General features: G+C 41.2%; 2 long non-coding RNA genes across 2 annotated transcripts; both read left to right on the top strand.

Annotated features, from left to right (window-relative positions):
* Nucleotides 1-1,544: 1,544 nt before the first annotated feature.
* LOC110017100 lies at nucleotides 1,545-3,396 on the top strand. Its single transcript, XR_002292412.2, has 2 exons — nucleotides 1,545-2,940; nucleotides 3,086-3,396. It is a non-coding gene; the product is annotated as an uncharacterized LOC110017100 (long non-coding RNA).
* Nucleotides 3,397-4,275: 879 nt separating this feature from the next.
* LOC111946334 lies at nucleotides 4,276-6,252 on the top strand. The gene is made up of 2 exons (XR_002872015.1): nucleotides 4,276-5,129; nucleotides 5,203-6,252. It is a non-coding gene; the product is annotated as an uncharacterized LOC111946334 (long non-coding RNA).
* Nucleotides 6,253-7,794: the final 1,542 nt, after the last annotated feature.

The raw sequence follows: 7,794 nt of genomic DNA, 5'->3' as shown, positions 1-7,794 counted from the left end.
TTTTATGGTAACTGTTAGAAAGATATAAGTAAATTATTCTACAGTAAAATTACTTTGCATTTTTACATTTCTTGTTTTTTTGTATTTTAAATCTGCATTTATGAATTTCAATATGTAAAAACTGCACTCATCCAAATTGTTGGGTTTAATAGGCTTAATTTACATATATTTTTAATGCTCTGATTGTACATTTCTATTTTTCCCACTAATGTACCACTTACAAGAATGAATGTCTATGTAGATTTAATGCACTGTAATAAAACATCACATTTGTGTAGTTAAGTATTTCAAATTTAAATCTTTTTAAGTTTGTATTTGCTAAAATGATAACTATAACCTTGTATAAGAATTATGATGAAACAAAATAGAAACATATTAAAATAAATACAGAAGCATGCATATTTCACTTAACGTAAAATTAATGTAAAAACACACTTATTTACTTTTTATACTTTAACATAAGACAAATGTTTATACTTTTTAACTATAAATAACTTTGATATTCTACCAGCAAATTGAAATTGATTTATGTGTTTAAGGAATTCTTAATTTTTTTACCAATAAATATGTAATTTTTTAAACCTTTAGAGTTAAATACGGTATATTTGTCATAAGGACAGAGAGTAATGTAAATGTCCCTCCATAACAGATCATTTGAATATTTATGTAAATGAGCTGAGAAGGAAAATGTGAAAGACCAGAAATTATGTAATAAAGTAAAAGACATTGAGGTTTAAAAAGAGAAGTTTAAAATAAAGATAATTTTAAATGACATTTCTTTTTCTGCAGGTTGAACACATTTCAGTGCAAAATGAAGTTGGCTTTGCTTCTCTTTCTTCTTCGTGGTAAGTGGATTTCAGATGTAATCTTTTATTGTTGACTTTTCTTGATGTAAATTTTGTTTTTCTCTCAGATTTGTTTTGTTTTTTCACGTGTCAGTTGCACAAATATCACTATATTGATCAGAACCTGGACTGGACTGAAGCTCTGTGGTTCTGCAGGGACACGGATCTGGCCACAGTGAGCAGCACAGCAGACATGGGCCAACTCAGAAAACCCGCTGAGAAGGCAAAGAATGCTTGGATCGGTTTGCACAACAACATCACATGGCGTTGGTCTCTGTCTGGTCTGCAGTTCAATGACAGCAGCACAAACTGGAGCAGTGGAGAAAAAAAGGATGGAGGAAACTGTGGGGCAATATGGAAAAAGTCCAATGCACAGTGGGAGGCTGTTTCCTGTGAGAAGTCAACACATTTTCTCTGCTACAATGGTAATCAGAAGACATGTTTGTTTGCCGATTCAAAGGTTTCTTTTAGGAATTAAGTCTGTTCTCACCTCTGCAGGGGTGGAAAATAATACAGAAGTACTAGAACTTGTCTTCAAGTGAAAGTAGGGCCTAATTGAGTGTCTTTGTAAGGAATATTGTAAAAAAAACTGCCTGAAACTTTACGTTACATATACAGTAAAAGCCACTATTTTCAGTCAGATAACTCATGCAGTAAAGACGTTTATTTTCACATTCTTTTAGATTGGCATAAGGCTCCTTTCAATTACACAAGTAATTGTGTAATTTTTTTGTAAATTAATTGTGTAAACTTTTGGGTAATAAACTACCCCCAACGGAGCTCACAGGTGGAAGCTGTACTCGAACGGGAGCAGGAGGAGGGTGGGGCGACGAACGCAGCGCTAGCGGTAAAGGAAGAGAAGGAAAAACTCGCACACCTGGACATAAATAGGACGCTGAACAGGTGAATTGAATAAACTGAACCGCCCTAGGGAGGAGTGACCGAAGTAAACGCACTGGTCGACTAGTCTGCAGTGAGCGACCTTGGGAGCATTTCAGACAGTCAGACAACTCATGCAGTAAAGACATCTATTTTCACATTCTTTTAGTTTGGCATAAAGCTTCGTTCATTTACATAAGACAAGATCTCCATAAAACTTTTGGGCAATAAACCACCCCCAACACCAAAATATCATCAAGGTTGAAGAGAATATGAGTGTAAAATCAGTGTTTAAAAGTCATATAAAGTGTGTTTCGGAGGCATTCCATATTCAACAGATTTACAAGTATGACTGCTAAGTGTGACACGGCACCTTTGATCGCAGGGTTGCTCCCGTTCGAGTACAGCACGGGAAGGAAACATACTATCTAGATAGAAGAGAAAAAGAGCCAGGCAAATTGAACGTGGAGCCAATGTCCACAAAGATGCTGTAGGGAACTATAAATTGAAATCGCAATGAACCAAACCTGTAAGACGACACGAAGCTTAACTTCCAAAATCCAATGCTTCCACTGGCACACAAGCTTAAGTAACATCCAAATTCGAGCTCCATTGCATACTATAATACAAACTTAAGAACATCCTAAATTTGAGGCTTCCACCTGGCAACATATAGTATTCAAACATCCATAATCCAAGAAATTGTTTTCCATTCTGCTGATAACAAATTGGTTGATTTAAATCTGAAGTCTATTTGGAACGCGAAGAAGTCCACCGCCCCATCACTTCCAGTGCAGACACAGGTATGTGGAGTGCAGTCATCGTTGCGGCACCAATTCAAGGTGTGCAGGAGTGCGATCTGCAGGGAAGCTGCAGAGACTGTGGAACTTGGAACTGTGGAACTTATGCTCCCATCTTTCTTCACTCATGAACAAGACCCCAGGATATTTAAACTCCTCCACCTGGGGCAGGGACACTTCACCTACCGAGAGATGGCAAACTACATTTCTTCGGTCAAGAACCACAGCCTCAGATTTAACGGTGCTGAACCTCATCCCAGCCGCTCCCCTCTCTCGGCCAAATTAAAAACATTTGGTCTGGACCAAATGATTTTTCCAGTCTGAACACACCCTTAAACAAAAGTTTTTGTCTTCCTGAAGTTGAAAGAGTTTCTGAGAAAGATGAAGAGGAGTTTTTTTTCTAATGGTTTTTGTTGGTATGTGGATCTTAAGTTGCTCTTTGATCATTTCATCTTTTTATTGAAATTAATTCTCACTAATCCATATCATCAGTAAACTGAAGTCATTTGAGGATCTATTGGAAATAAACACATTTATGTCTGTGACCTCTTTTATTTTCAGGTCACTTTTGTCTCTTCACATGTCAGCTCCATGATTATCACTATGCTAATAAGAACATGACTTGGACTGAAGATCAGCAGCACTGCAGGGATGAAGACACTGATCTGGCTACAGTGAGCACCATGGCAGATATGGAGGAACTCAGAGAAATACGTTCTGGGAAGACAGAAATGTGGATCGGTCTGTTCAAACAAACGGGCACCAACGCTACTTCCCACTGGTCTCTGCCTGGACTGCAGTTCAATGAAAGTCAGGCAAAATGGAAAAGAGGGGAACCAAATGGTGTTACATCTGAGACCTGTGGGGCTATAATAGATATTACTGAGAAAAAGTGGCTGGACATGCCTTGTATGGATCCAGCATATTTCCTCTGCTATAATGGTAATAAGAAACATGATTGTCCTTGAATACTTTTCACTTGTGATCGATTCAAATACTAAATAAATAAATATTACAGACTCTGAACTAAATCACTGTTGTATAGGTCAGGTCATATCAGAGTGTAAGTCGCAGCATCCAAAAAATGCATGTTGATAAAAAACAAGATATAAGCTGCTCTTTTGATAGAAAGGGGCAACACTTCTGAACAAATCCACCAAGCACGGCGTAATGACATGTTTAAACAAAATTCAATTTATGTGTCAAATTATTGTCAGCTCACTCTTTTGACGGGCTTCATATTTGTTGTGCCATGCTTATTTAAACGTGTTCATAAACGACCCTCTCGTTGTGTGTGGGAGACACTACTGGCAAGTTACCATCACTACAGGGTAACATTGATTGGATGTCATTTACAGTGCATGAAAGACATGGATAACATCTAGAGATCAGATTTATTTATTTTGAAAAACAAAAGCATCAACAATCACGTTTCCAGGTCTAAGATCATACAGTCTTTTTCTTTTTTATTACGGCAATCTTTACCTTCTAAACTGCAGGAGCAGCATCTGAGTGATTGACCTGGTCTTTGTCTTTCTGTCAGCCAGTTTGATGACTTTATGTCCAGCATTAGTCTGAGGAAGGGAAAAATTAAAACAAAAAATTTTAACGTCTTGATGCAGATAAGAAACATATGATAAAGTAATACAACTATATGACGGAACAACTGAAGGAATCTTGAACTCACCATCAAGATTTCAATACATTTTCATCTGACTTTTCAGAGACATTTGGATCTGGTCAGATGGGAGCAGTTTCTCTTTCAGACACTGGAATGTGAAGCATTACAGTTCAAGTGAAAAATATAACTTCCCCATGCTAAACACAGAGGGCATGTGGCAAACCAAACCATGTTTTGAGCAAAAACCCTTCTTCTGTTACACAGGTGATCATTTATATTCAATGACACAAAAGTAAACTTACTTTGATTCAACTACTGTTGTTGATAAAAATCAACATACAAACTGCACATTCTCTGCAAAAACCTCACATGTGTAAAAGCCCCAAAATTTGTCTGTTTCTGTTCATTTGGATTACTTCCTTTATTGTTCTGTATTTTAACAGTTTTCTGAGCAAAAGATTTTGGGGAACATCTAAAAATCTGACACTGGGTCTTGGTAATCTCTTCCACTGAAGTTAGTCATGTTGTATTTCTCAGAAGCATTTTTTTCATCCACTTTTTCTTGTTTGTCTCTAATGACTTGTTTTTTTCTTTTCTTTCACCATTTCAGATGTGAGAAACCATTAACATGATGATGATTTCCTTTCATCAGATCATGTGTGTCACGACGAGCGTAACGAATAGACCCAGACGCTGGAACCCGGAAGAAACACAGGTGAGTACGTGGTGGAATGAAAGAAGGTTTTAATATTGATTCTTGGTTTGTGGATTGTTCTTGGTGGAGTTGACGTCCTTGGAGGAACCCGCGGCGAGGATGGTTCGGTCCGGTGGCCCGTGGCGTCACTGGTGGGTCGGCAGAGGCTCGTGGTGTCTCTAGAGTTACGGCAGAGGCTCTAGGCGTGACAGGACGGAATGCTGTGGCTTGGATCCGTGGATGAAGAAGACTCAGACGACCACTCGTGTTTATGGATTCCTGGGAACAAGGTAGAGAGCGAGACTTAGACCAAGGCTTAATAACGAGAGCTATGAACATGACAACAATACTATGCACCATCAGGGGCAACGGACTGGCGATGAATACTGGTCCAGGGGCTCCTTAAGAAGACAGGCAGGTGATGAGGTAAGTGGTCGCAGCTGAGTCGCATCAGGAACCAAGCAGAGAGGGGAGGAGTCTGACAGAGGCACCATGACAATGTGGTTCTGATCAAAGAGAACAGGATTTGGGAGGAGGCCTTATACTACTGCAGACATCACCACCATGACCTGGTCACCATCACTAACCCGGAGGACCAAATTTTGGTCCAGGAGAAAAACCAAGAATGCCTCCTCTCCCTTTGTGTGGACTGGACTGCGCTACACCTGCACTCTGGGGTTCCGGATCTGGGTCAGTGATGAGGTGGTCCGCTACAAGAACTGGGCCTCACCTGAACAGGTGAATGAGTGTGACATGTCAGGAGCCATGGCGACAGGAGGAGAACACAAGTGGTTCAAGAAACATGATGAGGAGAAGTTCAATTTTATCTCTTCAAAGTGAAAATCTGTTCAATGATCACAAGCTTTATCTTTTGTTTATTAACTAAGATTTTTTTTTAATTCTAAAACATCTGGCAAAGCAATTTTTTAGGGTTGAGGAAGCGGTTTGCTGTTTGGATGTGATTTACCATCCATCTATCTTCATAACTTTTGGGGTCATGGGGATGTTGGAGCCTGATGGGTGCTACTGTTGGGTGAAGATGCGGTGTGGACCGATGTGGTGTACTTTTACTTTAATTTCTTGGAGAGAAACACATGATTATATGCTATCATTTGTACATCTGCATATTATATTTTTTACATGATGATTGCTTTGCAAAATATATGCATATTTTACATTTAGAGTTAATCTCTGTATAAACAAATTCCAGTCATTAAAAGGTTACACAACTGCAAATCATTTGGTTTTCCTAGTTTTTACCAAAAAAAAAACATTAACTTTCACAATCTTTTATGCTCTGAAATATCTTTCAAGGAATGTGAAACACTGAATTCATAACCAGAATACTAATATTCCTGTTTGTTTGTGTATTTTTCATTTTAACATTAAAAGAACTTGAGTGTGTGACTTAAACAAGGAGGAAACATGTTTCAGTTTTGTTACAGGACGAGGAGGAATCAGATACGTGGGAACAGACTCAGAGCAATGCAATGACACATTTATTAGAGGTGTGTGTTGTCTGACGAATCTGACAATACTATACATATCGCGATACATCCAAAGACTGTAATGGAATATATTTTTAATATTTTTTTGAAGAGGCACGTATTAAAAAAAGACTACCTATATATTTAAACACCTTCTAATGTAAAAAAAATGGGGCGGGCCAGGCTCGGGTGAGTGTGTGTGGGGGAGGGGTGGTTGGGGAGGCTGAGTGGTGGTCTGGCTTGGCTTGGGGGTGGTCCTCTTGCCTGTGCTGGGGGGGGGGGGGGTGTCGGCGGGGGGCCCTGCTCAGGGGCAGGGGCGCTGGATTGGCTGCCAATCTGCACCTGGGGCTTGGATCACTCCTTACCTGGCTCTGGGACGGGGCGGGGTAACCTTTTTGGGGCCCGTGGTCGCTCTGGGTGACATCCACCAGGGCTACGGGGCCTGGGGGGGTGGGGCTTGTTGGCCCTGTCCTGTTGGGGGGCTGCCTGGGGGAGGGTCCACTATTGGTACGGGACCTTGAGGTTTGACAGGTTGGGGTCTCCGCTGCGGTCGCCTCGGCTGGTTGGCCCCATCGAGGCCTGACCCGAGCGCTTCCAGGGGCGGTGCCTGGGGGCGGGGGCCTGGACTTGCTTTTGGGGGCGGAGCTTTCTGGCTTCTCTCTCTCTGTGTGGGGTGGGTGGTGTGGGGCCTGGGGGGTCGGCGCTTCGGGGATGGGGCCCCTGGGCTGATGGGACCTGGGCGCTATGCTGGGGGGGGCTGGGGGACGGCTGTTTGACCACTTGGGGACAGTCTACCAGCTGTCCCCGACTTACCCTCTTCCTCATATAATCTCATATTACATTGACGCGTTCTCCCTACCATGACAAAGGTGGATAAAGGTGAAGAGGATTTCAGGTAATACATGGACACCAGTGAAGATGACAAATCATTGAAGAAAAAAGATCCAGCGCACTGTCTAGTGGGTCTAGATGACCCAAATCCCAATGTTAAAGTGCCTAGGATAGCACAAGGGTTACATAAAATATGTCCAACCCAAGAGGCCTTCAGCCCTCATCTGTTTGCCCAGCTCTTGGACAGGACAAGTTAAAAAAAGAAACAAAGAAAAATGAAGTCCCATGGAACATCAAGTCATTTTGATACAACAGTCCATTGATATTCTGCAAAGAGGCTTCTGAAACGGTAAAACACCCCCACCAGCAAACTGCAGGAGTGAGAAGAAGACAGTTATCCTCAGTGATCATTCCCTGCTTGTCTTTTCTTTGACAAAGTACCGTAAATTCCAGATTTTAGAGCGCACCTGATTACAAGCCGCACCCACCCATTTTCCCGTATTAAACTTCTTTTTTACATACATAAGCTGCGTCAGTGTACGAGTCGCATACATTAAGCAACATCGTCAGCCTGACAAAACATGTCGTGACTCCCAGACTGAGTGCAATTTTTAAGCACACTGCGGGAGGAGACAGC

Source organism: Oryzias latipes, chromosome 18 (assembly GCF_002234675.1).
Source record: "Oryzias latipes chromosome 18, ASM223467v1".
Lineage (NCBI taxonomy): Eukaryota > Metazoa > Chordata > Actinopteri > Beloniformes > Adrianichthyidae > Oryzias > Oryzias latipes.
This window is presented reverse-complemented; position numbering and strand designations above follow the sequence as displayed.